At 47.2% G+C, this 15680-nt stretch overlaps 1 long non-coding RNA gene across 1 annotated transcript; it reads left to right on the top strand.

Moving 5' to 3' along the window:
* The first annotated feature begins 5691 nt into the window (after positions 1–5691).
* On the top strand, positions 5692–12309 carry LOC145715546 (uncharacterized). The gene is made up of 2 exons (XR_014137759.1): positions 5692–5976; positions 10627–12309. It is a non-coding gene; the product is annotated as an uncharacterized LOC145715546 (long non-coding RNA).
* The last annotated feature ends 3371 nt before the right edge of the window (positions 12310–15680 follow it).

Raw genomic sequence — 15680 nt, 5'->3', positions numbered from 1 at the left:
AGACTTGTTTTTCAAGGTGTGATGGTTTGTGGCTATAGACGGCAGAAGTGAGTTCCGCAGTGACGGGGCAACTATTCATCCTTCATCAGCTTGACACTTTGTCTTTCAGGCTGGATGGTTGTTAAAATGAGAGTCCACGCTGGTCCAGGAATGTGGAATTCTTCTCGTATGTGTATTGTTATTTTTATACTTTTGATTATTTTCTTAATCTACTTTCCAGGCTTCCTTATTTTATCAGCTGAAAAGCTGGAAAATATCCTTGTGACTAAATACTTTGCTGTTTATTATTTTACTTATTTTTTTTAGCCAAACCCTATGATAACATTTTAATTTGATAATGTTCCATTAAACACATTACTAGGAGATGGAAAAATATAACAATTAAGGAATGTTTTAGCAATGTTTAGTAAAATGCATCCTCGCGCATAAAAAAAAATCATGTTTAAGTGCATATAAAAATGCATTCCCGGGGCGCCTGGGTGGCGCAGTCGGTTAAGCGTCCGACTTCAGCCAGGTCACAATCTCGCTGTCTGTGAGTTCGAGCCCCGCGTCGGGCTCTGGGCTGATGGCTCGGAGCCTGGAGCCTGTTTCCGATTCTGTGTCTCCCTCTCTCTCTGCCCCTCCCCCGTTCTTGCTCTGTCTCTCTCTGTCCCAAAAATAAATAAAAAACGTTGAAAAAAAAAATGCATTCCCTAGCATAAAGACATCATCCTTTTTGAGCTTTAGGATCTGTGACAAATGATTTATAGTAACAAGCTATAGGTACAAGTACACACACATTTTGATTATAACAGTGTTAGAACCAGCAAATCATTGGCCTTGCCTTCATTGACTCCATCAAATGCGTAGTGGAAATTATGTTACTATGTTACAGTGATGTCATCACGAGGAACTAAGAAGCACAAAGGTATCCCATAAATGCTGCAGAAAAATAAGCATTCAGGTAGATCTTGAGTTTAAACACAGTTTGTCCAGAAGTCAAGCTAACGTACAGGCCATTTCAGATATAACTTTTAGGATATAGCTAATAAGCAGACTGAGTCTCATTAAGTATTAAGATATAATAAATGTTCTCCCAAGAAAGGGAATAATCGTGTTAGAATTTAGGCTCATATCTTCTCGACGGCAAAGATTTCAATAAAGCAAAGAGGGAAATTCAAAAGGGTTATTTGCAAGTGATGTTCACCCATGTAAGGAAATCTTATTAGGAAGATAATCACGTGAAGGAATCTCGAACAAGAATCCGTATTTTTGGACTTTACTAAAGTCAGTGGTATTTCTGTTGTAAATCTGTATTTCCTTCTACACGTTTTTCTACTACTCAAGTTTTACATTCAATTTTTAGAAAGTAGTTATGGAAGCAATCAACATCTGTGGTGGTATCTGAAAATAAATATCGAGCAGAAAGCCAAAAAAACAATAAGATTAAGTAATATTTACATAATGGGCCTAAATTAACCACATGCACAAATGTCTTAAATTAAAGTAGCAAAAACTTGAAACTAGTTGTTGGGATGCTTTAGAAAAGCTTAACATTCCTTTACCCCAGATATTTTTTTTCCTAAACAAGTTTGTTTAAAATAATTAGAAAAGGAAACAAATCCTTATGAGCCATATATACGAGTACAGACATGCACACACACACACACACACACACACACACACACACATTTTAAAAATTTAGCCTCAATTTATTTCTCATGTGGTAGTGTGCAATCATTATCCTGCATTATAAAAATTTATTGTGAGCAGAGCTTAAATACATTTTGTTTAATATAATACCAACTGTTATGAAAGTTTCACTTTGCGTTGGGTATGGCCTTGCTTCCTTGCCTTGTTCAGACTAGTAACATACACAATACTGGAAAAGGCACAACTGTGGAGACAGTAAACAGATCAGGTGATTTCAGGGGTTAGGGGAGAAGAAGGGATGACCAGACAGAGCATAGAAGATGTGTAGGAAAATGAAAATGTTCTGTATGATTCCACAGTTATCAGGTACCTGCCATTGCACATCTGTCCAAACCCCTAGAATGCACATCACCAAGAGTGACCCTCAGGTGAAGTCTGGATGATGAGGACACCTCGATGTGTTTTCCTCAGTTGTAACAAATGCACCCTTTGTTGGGGATGTTTGGAATGAGGGGCCTAGGTTAGGTGTGTGGGAGTGCAGGACGTTTACAGGGAATCTCTACCTCGGCTCAATTTTGCTGGGAACCCGAAACCACAAACTAAAGTCTGGTCAAAAATTGAGCAATTACAAGTGTATGTAAGTTAAAATCTCTACATATCCGACCTCTAAATCTATATTTCTTTTTTATTAAGGACACAAGTACAAATAACCGTCTAACCGAGAACAGCTGATAATGTTTTTCCTCACGTCTTTTTCCCTACTGAACATTTCAAAAAACTTTTCTTTCTGACGTCAAATATCTCAAAATACTGAATTTTCTGAGCCCTGTGTTCCTGTTGACCGAACTCCCCTTCTTGGTGGGCTTATGTTTGCCGTGGAAGATTCACCCCCTTTGCACTCGATACGCAAGCTTCTTGGGAAGCTGCTTTCTTCTCTCACTTCCTCCCGGCTGATCCTATGCAGGGTCAGCTTGCATTTCCAAAGGGGAGTCAAGCAAAGAGAAAGAAGGATGTACCATGCACCTGTCACGTGCTGGGCACTCACTGAGAGCGTGTGTCGAATGAACGAACAAATAAATGAACAAATGAACTGGTCTCTTATCGTGTGAACTTGGTTCACATCCAGTCCTGCACTTCTCAGTTAATCTCTCATGCTGAACTAATCTTGGGCAAGAGTATGAAACAAGCAGCATGAGTAGCATGTTCCACAAACCTCTTCCTTCCCAATGTTCAAGGCCACAGGCGCTGCCTTTCTGCTGCTACTCCAGGTCACAACCATGCTGTGTCAGTCAGTGTCCTAGGGCTGCAGTGCCACAAACGGGGTGGCTTAAAACAACAGAGATTTAGGGGCGCTTGGGTGGCTCAGTCGGTTGAGCGTCCGACTTCAGCCCAGGTCGTGATCTCGCGGTCCATGGGTTCGAGCCCCGCATCGGGCTCTGTGCTGACAGCTCGGAGCCTGGAGCCTGTTTCAGATTCTGTGTCTCCCTCTCTCTCTGACCCTCCCCCGTTCATGCTCTGTCTCTCTCTGTCTCAAAAATAAATAAACATTAAAAAAACATTAAAAACAAAAACAAAACAAAAAAAACCAGAGATTTAGTGCCTGGCTGTTCTGAAGGCCAAAGCCAAAACTCAAGGTGTCTGCACAGCCACGGTCCCTCTGGACTCTGGGTGGAACCCTTCCTTGCCCCTTCCAGCTTCCGAGGTTGCTGGCCATCCTCAGTGCTCCTTGGCTGCCAGCTGCACCGCCTCATCTCTGCCTCCATTGTCACGTGTCACCCTCGCTGTGTGTCCTTGTCTTCACCTGACGTTTTGTCTTTTTATTAGGACAACGGTCATACTGGATGAAGGTCCACTCCGATGACCTCTTCTTGACACGTTTATACCTGCAAAGATCCTATTTCCAAATGAGGCCACCCATCCACACGTACCGGGGGGTAGGGCTCGGGCGTACCTTACTGGAAGTGCCCATGCCTCAAAATGCTTCCTAAAAAATCACGATGACCACTACAACGGTGGCAGCTGTGCGGACCAACAGAATGAGAACAAACAGCCATGCCCTGGTGATGATTTGGAAAAGCTTAATGTCTCCTTATTCCAGAAGTGCTCATTCCGAACAAGTGTGTCGCAAACAATGGGAAAACCGTACACATCTCTACCTCTTGATTTTACCAAAGGTAACAACCACATCTTACGTAAGCCTCCAATTCCCTAGCGTTAGCCGCCGGCTGCAGAGGAAGTGATCTCACGTTCAATCAGGCTGAAATTTTGGGAAATTGGTGTTTTTGTCCAGTGATGTGAAACCTAGTGGTAAAATGCTCCGTCTTGCACTAGGAGGCTGGAAAAGGGTCTAGGCCACGCGCTCGGCGATCTGCATGGTACGCGTCGGAGGCCATCGTCAGATCTGCCCGTAAGCGAGATCCGTTTCTGCAGATCTCACTGGCTGCTCGCCTCCGAGCAGAGCAAAACTCCAGTGTCTCTCTCACTGGGCTCACCAGCTCCAAGTTCCTCAGCAAGTTTAGGGGAGGAGGTAAGACGGCTTTGGGTAGGCTCATTCCAGAGGCTTGGGGTAAATGCCTTACGTAGCTCCCACGAAGACAGACGTTCATCGTTTACAGTGTTCGATGGCATAGTTTCTATAAACTGACAACACAGAGAGAAGTAAGACGATGTGTCCGAACCCACTCACGTCTCTGCTGCATCCGACAGTCACAGAGACCTTGTGGATCCCCGTCCCGAGTGACCTCGTCTTAGATTTTCTGGAGTGCACTGTACACGGAAACTTTCCACATTAGCTGGCTTTTCATCCCCGATGGACAGGGAAATCTAGGAAGAAAACATTTTCTGTTGCTTTAAGAAAATCCTAAACAAACTTAGCATGGCTTTAAAAAGGTATGAGCGTCTACAAGATTGAGAGCCGCATAATGACCTGTAATGAAGTGCCCTTCACCCCCATCTCACTCCAGCCCCGTGAGAGTCAGGAGAAGGGGTCCGCTGGCAGTTGCCGAGTGAGGAATCCCCACCAGGTTTGCTCGAAGGCTCTGGAGTAGCAAGCTCTTGCTTAGGTGAAATCAGGGGCAGGGGGCGGGGATCGGGGGAATCAGGGGAGTAGATTGCACATGACTATTTCTAAGTTGAAATCACTTAACGCTTTTGAAGGCGCTGACCATAAACACCAGTGGGTTTTTAAATTTTCGTTTTGTTTTGTTTCGTTTTTACCTGTTTCCTCTGCGCAAGGGGAGCACAGGCCGATTAGTGTACGAGACAGTAATGTTCCTGCACCAATTTAATTCATTCACTCATTTATTCCCTTGATGCACATTTAAGGACTGACACACAACGGGCTCCAAAGCTTCAGGCAGGGAGGAGGCGACAGGAACGTGTGCTTCTCAGGGGACACCTCCAGACGTTCCCCCACATCTCACGACCACAGCCACGTCGTGTGGCCATCCCCAGATGCAGGGAAGGGCAGGAGAGACAGCTGTTGGCTGAAGCAGATGTCGGGGGTCAGGGAACAGAGCCTGGGACAGAGCACTTCGAAAGGGCAGGTGCCTGAAATAGACCCGGAAGACACGAAGGAAGCAACTGACTGAAGATGGAGAGGAAGAGAGTTCTAGGCAGCAGTCAAAGCAAGGATGCAGCCCTGGCCTGGGACTGAGCTTGGCCAGATCAAGGAACGTGGTGCGGCTGGAGCTCGGTGACTGAGGGGAGAGCCGAAGGCGCCGAGGTTCGGCAGGTGGTCAGAGGCAGATCAGGGAAGGGCTTGCGGGGAATTTTGGATTTTGTTTTTCTCAGTATAATGGGAGACAGGTGGCAGACTTTAAGGACGGGGTAAACTTATCCTCTCTGCATCTGCAGAGGTCATTCTGGGAAGCTGCTGAGTGGGTCGGATTGTCAGGGAGCAAGACAGAGGAGGAGCAAGCGATTAGGGGTCTCTCTCAGGAGGCTGGCAGGAGATGGTAATTCCACGGGCTAGAATAGTAGGGGGAAGGTGCGGAGAGGTAGACGGATTGGGGACTTGATTTAGGGGCAAATCACAGAACTTACTAGTGGGGTGGAGTGTGTAATTTATCATCCAAACAACAATAATTTTGAGAGGGAAAGATTAGCACACCTAAGTGAGTGTCCCAGGCAAACTGGGACACAGGGCAGAGGTGGGGAATAGAGGACCAGCCCCTGATGGGGGCGGGACAATGGCACAGGTGACACGGAGCGGGCAGTGGGCCAGGCTGTGAGCATCTGAGCTAGGCTGAGTTTGAGGCAGCCATTTGTCAGTCAGGATTCTCCAGAGAACAGAGCAGAAGGAGGGAAATGGATACCTGAACGGATGGATAGATACATAGAGAGGTACATTTATTTTAAGGAATTAAATCCATAGGGCAGGTTAGTGGGCTGACAATCCAGGCAGGATTTCTGTGGTACTGTCTGGAACAGAATCCTTTCCTCTGAGGGAATCTTCAGTTTTTGCTCTCAAGCCCTTCTACTGATTGGATGAGGCCCACCCACAGTATTGAAGGGAATTGGTTTCACTTAAAGTCACCTGATTTGTAAGTGTTCACCACAACCCCAAAATCCTTTACAGACACATCTATGTAAGTGTTCGATCAAATAACCAGGTACCTTGGGGCACCTGGATGGCTCAGTTGGTTAAGCGACCGACTTCAGCTCAGGTCATGATCCTGAGTTTGTGAGTTCGAGCCCCGTGTCGGGCTCTGTGCTGACCGCTCAGAGCCTAGAGCCTGCTTCAGATTCTGTGTCTCCCCCTCTCTCTACCCCTCCCCTGCTCATGCTTTGTGTCTCTCTGTCTCCCAATAATAAATAAACGTTAGAAAAAAATTTTAAATAACCAGGTACTTTGACATATAAGGCTGTCCCTCAAGTAGTGAGGTCAGTAGGAGAGGTGGATGTGCCAATGAGGAGCTAGGTCACAGACAGAGCCTCGGTGAAGATACCCAACCTCTTCTAAAGCCAGGGAAGAGCATGAGACCCTCGAGAGGCAGGGAGTATGAAAAGAGAAAAGCTTATATGAGTAAATCCCCCACATTCAATGTTCAAGGCAAGAATCATGAACCAGCAGATTAAACGAAACGAAGACTAAAGCAGAAGGAAAACCAGGAGAGTAGGATTTCATGAAACCAAAGGTAGAAATGGTTTAGAGAAGAAGGTGGTGCACCACCTTGTTAAATGGCACTGAGAGGTTAGTCCAAGTTGGGAAATGGCACCAACCATTGACTTAGCAACCCGGAGGACAGAGAGGGAGGAGTTCGTCTGGAGGGAAACAAAGAAGGACTCAGTTATGGGAAGGGAAAAAATACTGGCATCCGTGCCCAGACTCTGAACGAAGTGGGATCTAGAAACAATAGAAACCCAGAGGGATTTTCATGACACGTAACTGATCACACACCTCAGCCCCTGGACAGTGGGGACCCCGGGAGGTACGCTCGCTGTGGACAGATTGGAGTTTTGATTGAATTGCTGTGGTGACCGGGTTAGTATGGACTATGGGGGCGGCAGGCTGGGGGAGGGCCAGCTGAGTTGGGCCTCGATGGCCCGAAGGGTCAGGGGGATACAAACCTGTTTTACAGAGCTAAAATGATTACGTGCCTGCTTGAGTTCAGGCGTAAGGGAAAGAAGAGTGATGGCAATGAGTGATGCCCCTCCAGGAGCTGGGGAGCACAAAACAGAGCCAGCTTTGTTCCTTCACTTCGCCTCTCTTCCGGGTTGGGGTGGAAGGCTGAAGTGAGTCTGGGCCCTCTTGAATTTGCAGCACCAGTGGGGCGATTAGATGAAGACGTTTCCAGCAGTTTGTATGGAAATCTGAAGGTCTGGAGAAAGACGTCTCAGCTCAAGTCACATGCCTGAACAGGACATGTGGTGCCAGCGTGGCCAATGGCTAGTCCAGAATGGTGAGAACACAGCCCTGGCTATTTCTAGGCGGTTCGAAGTCTCACGGGGAGGTTCAGTTTTGCTCCGTAATGGGAAAGGTACCCGTAGGGGAAAGTGATTTCGAATAAGACAACAGCTCACATTTCTCACTCTTTTCGTCCCCCAAAGCTAGCCAATGTGTGAAGGAAGCATCTTTATTATGGTCCTTTTTTATTTCTGGCCGTGAGTCTTGAGTTACTAGTGACCGGCAGCCATTTCTGGAGCAATGTCAAAGCCAAAAGTGTTAGAGGCCGACTGTAATGGGTAGAGTGTTGCTAAGACTCATCTATTAGGCAAAGGACAGTGGATCATCGAGTGACGCACTCATTTCGTATTGCCAAACTAAGAACAGCTGGAGAGTTGAAAGACAAACTCAGAGATTTATCAGACGGGGTGCTGTTCACTAGCCTCCACACGGGGGAAAAAAATGATTTTTGTTAAACTGGCCGGTAGCACTTATGCCTTGGTTCTCACCAACGTGCATCCCCTCCGCTGCCTGTACAAGCCCGCTGAGGAAGCTACATGTGTCCAAGCACGGGGACGCTTTCTCGGCGTGGATCCCAGAACCTTCCTGCACCACGTGCCTGGTGGGAAGGTTGGGGAGTAGCTTCGTTTACACGTTGGGAGGAGTGATGTGTATGAAAGGGATGAAATCATTTCTTCACTTGAGCCGTGGGTGAATGCATCTGACAGCCCTTGATGTCTGTCACTTCCGTCTCTGGAAGGTAGCTGTGGATTTGGGGGTAAACACAACGCAGTTGGGTGATGAAGGGTGGGTGACCCTGAGGGTACTGTGGGGCGAGGTCCTAAAGTGTCAGGCAATGGAAAAAAGGCAGGTGACACATTACAGATAGCGCGTAGGAGTGAGTCCCCTGATGACGCCAAGGTGAAAAGTCGAAATCCGGGGAGAAAACCATAGCTGCCTGCTTTGAAAACAACTTCAGGTGGAAACGGCCACACAGAGGAAAGACACTATTACAAAAACATGTGGAGCTTCTGCAACTATAATAAGCTGTCTTGTACGTTAAAAAAATAAAAACTCGGGGCGCCTGGGTGGCTCAGTTGGTTGAGCGTCCGACTTCAGCTCAGGTCGCGATCTCGCGATCTCGCGGTCCGTGAGTTCGAGCCCCACATCGGGCTCTGGGCTGATGGCTCAGAGCCTGGAGCCTGCTTCCGATTCTGTGTCTCCCTCTCTCTCTGCTCCTCCCCCGTTCATGCTCTGTCTCTCTCTCTATCTCAAAAATAAATAAACGTTAAAAAAAAAAAAACAAAAAAACAAAAAAACAAAAAAACTCCAGGAAGTTACCAAAAAGAACGAAACACATGCGGATAGAGCCACTACTCAGAATCCACAAGAGCCAACACTCGCTGCTTTTGATATTTTTTAAGGAACTAACCGAACATTTCGATAATGTGACCTCTCCCTTCCCTTGTGCATCCCCAGTCGGATTCACAGCCTCCGCAGAGATGATCGGTTCGGGAATTTGATGTGTGCACTTCCCGCCCGTGTTACACACGCGCACGCACACGTACGTGTACGACTTGGATGGTGTTGCTTTCCTCAGCGTACATATATAATATTGTACTGGGCTATGTGATCCCACACCTTGCTGATTTGGGTTCAATAGTATGGGTTTGATATCTCGTCGCAGTGACACACAACCGTCTTATTTCAATTGTTCTGCACCCGTTTCAACCGCGTTACACGAAAGTACCAACTCTGGTTCCGTCGTTTGAACTGTTGTCCATTCCTTTTCATTCCCTTATGTGAATACATTAAAGGTTTTTTCATCCATCCCCAGGGCTGTGGTGAGTACCTTTGTTCGCGTCTCCTTCTGAACGTAAGCCTGAATGTGTATACTCCGCAGAGTAGAATATTGTCTCTGAAACTTTAACAGCAATTACCAGTTTGCTCTCTAAAATGATTGGATCCATCCGTCTTCCCAACAAAATGCATCAGTATTTTGGGGGGCTCTGTACTCTTTGGAAATTCAAAGGGGTATCCGCTAAATAATAGGTATCGATTAAGCTCCTACTCCAGTTAGTTTAGTCAAAGAAAAGTAAACCACGGTGCCCCTTTTCCTGGACCTCAAAATATACATGGGTGGAGTGGATATAAACACACAGAAAAGCATCCTGATAAAAAGCAGAGGACAGGTACAGATGGGGAGGATTCCCCAGGTGGCCGTTGTCCTCGGCAAGGCGCACAGCAGGTGGCAGGGACCAGCACCGGAGTTGAGTTCTTTCTCACAGGCTCTGAAACACAGCTCTGGAATTTCAAGACGCAAACAGGTGGCCTGGGGGCCATGGGCACCCCACAGACACGTTTTCATTGTTTTTGTTTGCTTTTTTGTCTTTGGGCCGCACAGTTTCATACATATGAGGCAACGTGGAATAATCCTGTTTCTGGGAACTCTGAGCATCGCATTGCTGGCGGCGGTGGGGGGGGGGGGGCTAGCAGGCTGGGGGGAGCCAGTGACCACAGCAAATGGTGTGTGCGTGGTCCCATCCACCAGCATCGGGACTCACAGACAGGACGTTGCACAGGCGGTCACAGCCCTCCCCATTGATCCTTTAGTCAGTGCCGGGGGCCCTTTCTGACTCGCCAGCAGAAGGATACAGTACAGATGTTATCTGGTCCCAGGCTACATAAAAGAAATACCCCACTGGATGCCTACCACTGGCAGATTTAGTTCCCAAACTGTCAAATGTCACTCAGCCCGCACCTGGCTCCTCGTTCCATCTCTGCGACCCCCTCTGCTACCGCTCTCTTGGCCTAAGCTCTGTTTATGCCTTCCCTTGTCATTCCAATTTGATGCATGATTCCCCTTCTCTCGTCTGTGACCTCAGCTCTCCTCCAGCCTCTGGCTTTCATTTCTTTCCTCCGACTCTTTGATAAAATAAACAACCTTCCCGTCAACACCCGTCCCGGGCCGGCCCCCCCGGGACCCAGGCTCCCATCAACAAGGCCTCAGGCAGGAGGCCGAACCCACTTTGCCGCCGAAGTTTAATGTGTATGACTTTATTCCTCCTTAATTAACTTACTTATTTAGTATTCTTGTCTATTTGCAGTCATGTTCTGGAATAAATATTCAGAAGAAACGCGCAAATACGGTAAAACAATCAAAAACAGAAAAAATAGTGTGAAAGTGAACTAACGAAGAGGGTAGGGAATGATTGTGCCACGACACTAAGGCTGACCCGCGTGTATCCCGATGGCACTTTTAACAGTTGTGAGCTTCGTGGAAACAGTGGCAAAGACAAACAAACAACAACAAAATATAGCTACGAATTAATGCGGGTCATGTGCCTTAACTAGCAAACAAAAGAAGCGTATTTGTCCATTTGGAGAAATGAGTTTTCCTGCACAAGAAAAACTGAAAGACTTCAGGAAGAAATAGTTTTTTACAACCACGAACCTCTTCTCTGAATATTAAAGATAAATAAAGCAGACCCTTCGCTCTAAGGGCCATTGCAGCCTTGCAAGAACGGAGCGTTTGGAGGAAATAAAAAGATGCCTTCCCCTTTACAGCCTGAAACTGTCGTCCGGCGTGGTGACTATCAGCGAGGCTGGAATGTTCCATCCATGGGAATGAACGCTAATCCTGACCCCTTCTGTGGGCTTTGGCATGATCTAATTTCACTGAATGCTACTATAACTTGCTAACTTTAATTACCACTTAGCACCTGAAAATTGATACTTTGAAGGCCAGGAGAGCTTCCAAGCTTTCCTCTGAAGTGACACTCTTTTTCTTGACAGGTCCATTGTGTGAAATAGACTCATCATTTCATGACTCCTGGACATCAGATTGCTGGGAGCCCAAGCTCATCCCCTCTCAGCATGTTCCGGCCTGACAGTTCCCTCACAATGGTTTTGAAATTCCATTATCGCCGGTGACCCCTCTGACCCGCCCTTTGCTGGGCTGACATCTCCCCTCTGCGGGTGTGGGGGCTACCTTAAACCTTTCCCTTTTGGGGCCTTTCAATCTGTTCTTTTAGAAGCCAAACAAGCGTTGGGAGCCAACGAGTGAGATACGGAGAACATCTTCTTTTAACTTTCTCTAAATTATCCGAGAAGACAGGCCAGCCACCTGGGTCGACGATTCAGCAGGAAGATACAGGTTACAGTCAAAGCGTTTTCCTCCACCCAGGAACCTGTCAGAACTGGATCACGAGAGAAAATGCCAGAGTCTTAGTGGCCTCGGGCACAGGCCAACTTGCCAGCATGAACATGGGGCTTCGTTTGCCGGGCCCCAATTTTTCCATCTGGGCCCGCAGCCTTGGCTGGTAACATCAGCAGAAGCATCGGCCGTGTGGGGAGGCCCCTGGGAGTCCCGGGTGATGACGCAGCTTTTCATTGGTACTCTGCTCTAGCCAGCCTGTCAGGGGACATGGGGGGGCCACCCGTCAGCCACCTCAGAAAGGGTGACACAGCCAGATCTGTGAAAAGGGACAGCAGCTAAGTTAACATAAACGAATCAGATCAGGGACAGGGAAGCAGGCAGAGCGGGGGCTCTGACAAGGGCCGCGGTCCCTCAAATTCCCGCCTCCGGGGACAGGCAGAATGTGCAAGAATATAGGATGGCAAGTTCACATCCAACTTGGCTCTAAAAGTTGCAAAGTCACCATTCCGTGCCCCGATCTTCATCTTAAAGGTGGCTCCCGCACTTGCCCTGTATGTCTGTTTCTGAAATAATCACGTTGCCTCCTTGATAGTTTGGGATCCAGGACAAAACATATTTGAGACTTAAAAACTATTGATGAATTATTTTTTAAAAATTGCCCCGACAGCTGCTGACATGATTCTCCTCAATCTTCTTTTTTACATGTTGCCTTGGAGACACAATAATATGCAGTTCAAGCTCCCCTTTCTCTGGGAAACCGGGAAAGGACTTTTGTCACTTCTTATCAAGCCCACGATGGCGGATACAAGTAATCCTCTCATCCCATAGAGGAAACACCTATTCCCTGCAGGTGTGTGGGCAGAATTCACAGGTGCTTCTGGAAATCCAGTCTGGGCACAGGGCTTTATCTCTGCAAAGCACGGAGCCCTTCACTGAAATCCACCTGCCGGCCACGGTCCAGCCCTTGGCAGCTGCCACGGTTAGGGCATAGCCACAACACGAGATTTTACTGAGGAGGGATCACTTTGATAATAATTACCGATCCCATGTCAGGGCGGAAGCCGGTCCTAGAATAATATACGGAGAAACTCATGTTTCTGACTTGGGGCAAACGGGGCTTTTGAAGCCCAGCATTCAGCTCTCAAGGTGATACCTTCTACAGGCTGCCTGCAGAGACAGAGCCCTGGGGAAGGTAGAGGGATCCGTCCCGTGATGGGCCGCAATGAGCGTGAAGAAGACGCTGGGCACGGGGTGGGCCTTGCACGGATCAAAGCCATGCATGAGTATTCAGGTCTTCATTTTGCCAACAGACTGAAGAATTTAAGGGGCACCTGGGGGGCTCAGTCGATTGAGTGTCCCACTTCAGCTCAGGTCATGATCTTGCAGTTTGTGAGTTCGAGCCCCGCATCAGGTTCCGTGCTTAAGTAAATAAACATTAAAGAAATTTTTAAAAGAACTGAAGAATTCAAAGGTGGAAACCAGAAAGTTCAAGAGTAGTAGCGCTTAAGTTTAAGACCGGCGAGCGCTCCGCGTATTTGAGTAAAGGCCAGATTTTCCCTCCAGGTTCTACATACAAACATGGATTTCATGTTTTCCTTCAGAAACCCCCAACATGCAGAAAATAAGTCTCTGTTTGATTGATTGGCTTTGAGGTTTGTTTTTATTCTTTGGAAGAGGACAGTAGCATGAGCCTCGCTGGGGTTTACTGGGTGGTCAGGTGGGGGTGCGGGATAGGTGGGGGGCAGAGGAGCCCAGACAAGCTGGGGAGACAGAACCAGGGCCCCCAGCTGAACGGGGAAAGGCAGGAACAGCTTGCCAAGTTTTTAGGACGTCAGACTTGCTAGAACATAGGAAATATCTGAACAAAGGGAAAAATCAAGGAAGAATGTTTTCACTTATTATATGACATTTCGTACATATGCAAAGGTAGAATAGTGCAAGGAGCCCCCAGAGTCATCAGAGTTTACTAATTATCAAGATTTTGTCATATTTGCTTTGTCTGTACTTTTTTTTTTTTCTGTGCTCATGTATTTTATATGAAATCCAGAAGAGCACATTGCCGTACTTTTGAGTCTGACAGGCATGCCGATGCCTTATGGGACAACAATGCCATTACGACACCCCACAAAATAAACAACAGCCTCTTGCGTCATCGACTGCCTCCCTTGTCCATAAACCAGTTTCCCCAACTGTCCCCAAAATGTCCTTTTACAGTGGGGTGGTTCAAATCAAGACCCAAACAAGGTCACTGCATTACATTTGGCTGTTAGGACTCGTCATCATGGGGTTTTTCGTTTGTGTGCCTGCTTTCTTCAAATTCTTGACTCGTGTGGAAATCCCATCACTTTGCCTGTAGAAGGTCCCACATTTCAGACGCGTGTTTGCTTCCCGGTGCTGGTTTTTTTATTACAGCTTTGAGCCTGGATGACTATAAGAATTTTAAAACCACGGGCAGAAATAAGGAAATTTCAAGGAGAATCTTGCAGGACAAAACAGAAGTTCTATTTTGTTTTGTGCTTTAGAAATTTTTTTTTTAAGTAGTTTTGGGGCACCTGAGTGGCTCAGTCTGTTAAGCATGTGACTCTTGATTTTGGCTCAGGTCATGATCTCATGGTTCGTAGTTTCAAGCCCCGCGTCGGGCTCTGTGGCGACAGCGAGGAACCTGCTTGGGAAACTCTTCCTCTCTCTCCACCCCTCCCCTGCTGACGGTGTCTCTGTCTCTCTCTCTGTCTCTCTCTCTCTCAAAATAAATAAATAAATATTTTTTTAAAAAGTAGTTTTAGTTTCAGAGCAAATTTGAGGGCAAGGTGGAGGGACTTCTACAGCCCGGATAACAGTCCATTAGGAGATGTGTCTTTTGCAAAGGTTTGCTCCCAGTCTGTGCCCTGCCTGTTCACGCTCCTGACACTGTCCTTCACATAGCAGGACTTTTCCATTTTAGTGTCATCCCCCTTGTCAGTTCTTTCTGTTATGAATTGTACCCTTGGTTCTGTATCTAAAACATCCTGGACAAACCCAAGGTCGTCCAGGTTTCCTCCTGTTATCTCTTAGCAGTTCATACTTTTGCATTTTACATTGATGTCTGTGACCCATTCCAAGTCATTTTTTTTTTAAAAAGGCGTAAGGTCTGTGTCTAGATTCGTAGTCGTGCATGTGAGTGTCCAGCTGTTCCCGTGTTCTTTGGGGAAAGCCTGTCAATTCTCCACCATATTGTCTTTGCTCTGTCAGCGTGCAGTCGGCTGTACTGTATGGGCTGTGTATTCTGTCCCACTGGCCGTTTTGTCTACTCTTTCCCTGACATCCGAGCCTCGATTACTGTGGCTCATAGGGAGCCCTAAAGCCGGGTAGGCTCAGCCCCCCAACTTTGTTCTTGATTACAGCAATGAACACAGACAAATAAACAATAAGGATCCCGCCGCATCTCACCCTATCTTAACGCTGTTGCTGTTCTCAGATGGCTCAGCCCCATGAATATCAGAAAGCAAGAGCTGAACAGGGCAGGCGCCCCCCCCACCCCGCCCCTTCCAGTTCATTCCCCACTGTTTGTGCCCAACTTCTAAACATTTTATGAATTGTTTTGAGGAAAGTCCAACGAAAACACTCTTGCTTTGAATATATTAACGTGAATTTAACAAGAAATGGTTAACGCATTATCTTCACAAGCCTCCTTTTTGCCCCCATCCCCAGAGCAAACCTTTTCATTGAAAAATAAAATTTCTCCAATTTCCAGGGATGCCCATAGCCACGCGGTTTCCGCTGTGCCCTGCGTTGTTGCACTCCGTGCCCAAGTGTTTCTGTGCGCTCCCAGGATCCGGGGCCACGCCGGCCCCCTTGGGTCTCTGACATTTACTGGGCATCCTTCCTGAAACTCTCTGTGTCCTAAAGGCCCCTGATGCATGCCGATGTCCTCGTTACGAATACTCTGACACGGTTGTTCAGTGCATTTCCGTAGGGCTACCACAGAGGAGTTCAGGAGCACGTGACAACCCCCTTCCTTCCAGT

This window comes from Panthera onca, chromosome A1 (assembly GCF_046562875.1).
Source record: "Panthera onca isolate mPanOnc1 chromosome A1, mPanOnc1 haplotype 2, whole genome shotgun sequence".
Taxonomy (NCBI): Eukaryota; Metazoa; Chordata; class Mammalia; order Carnivora; family Felidae; genus Panthera; species Panthera onca.
The sequence above is the reverse complement of the archived record's forward strand: the minus strand, read 5'-3'. Positions and strand labels throughout refer to the sequence as shown.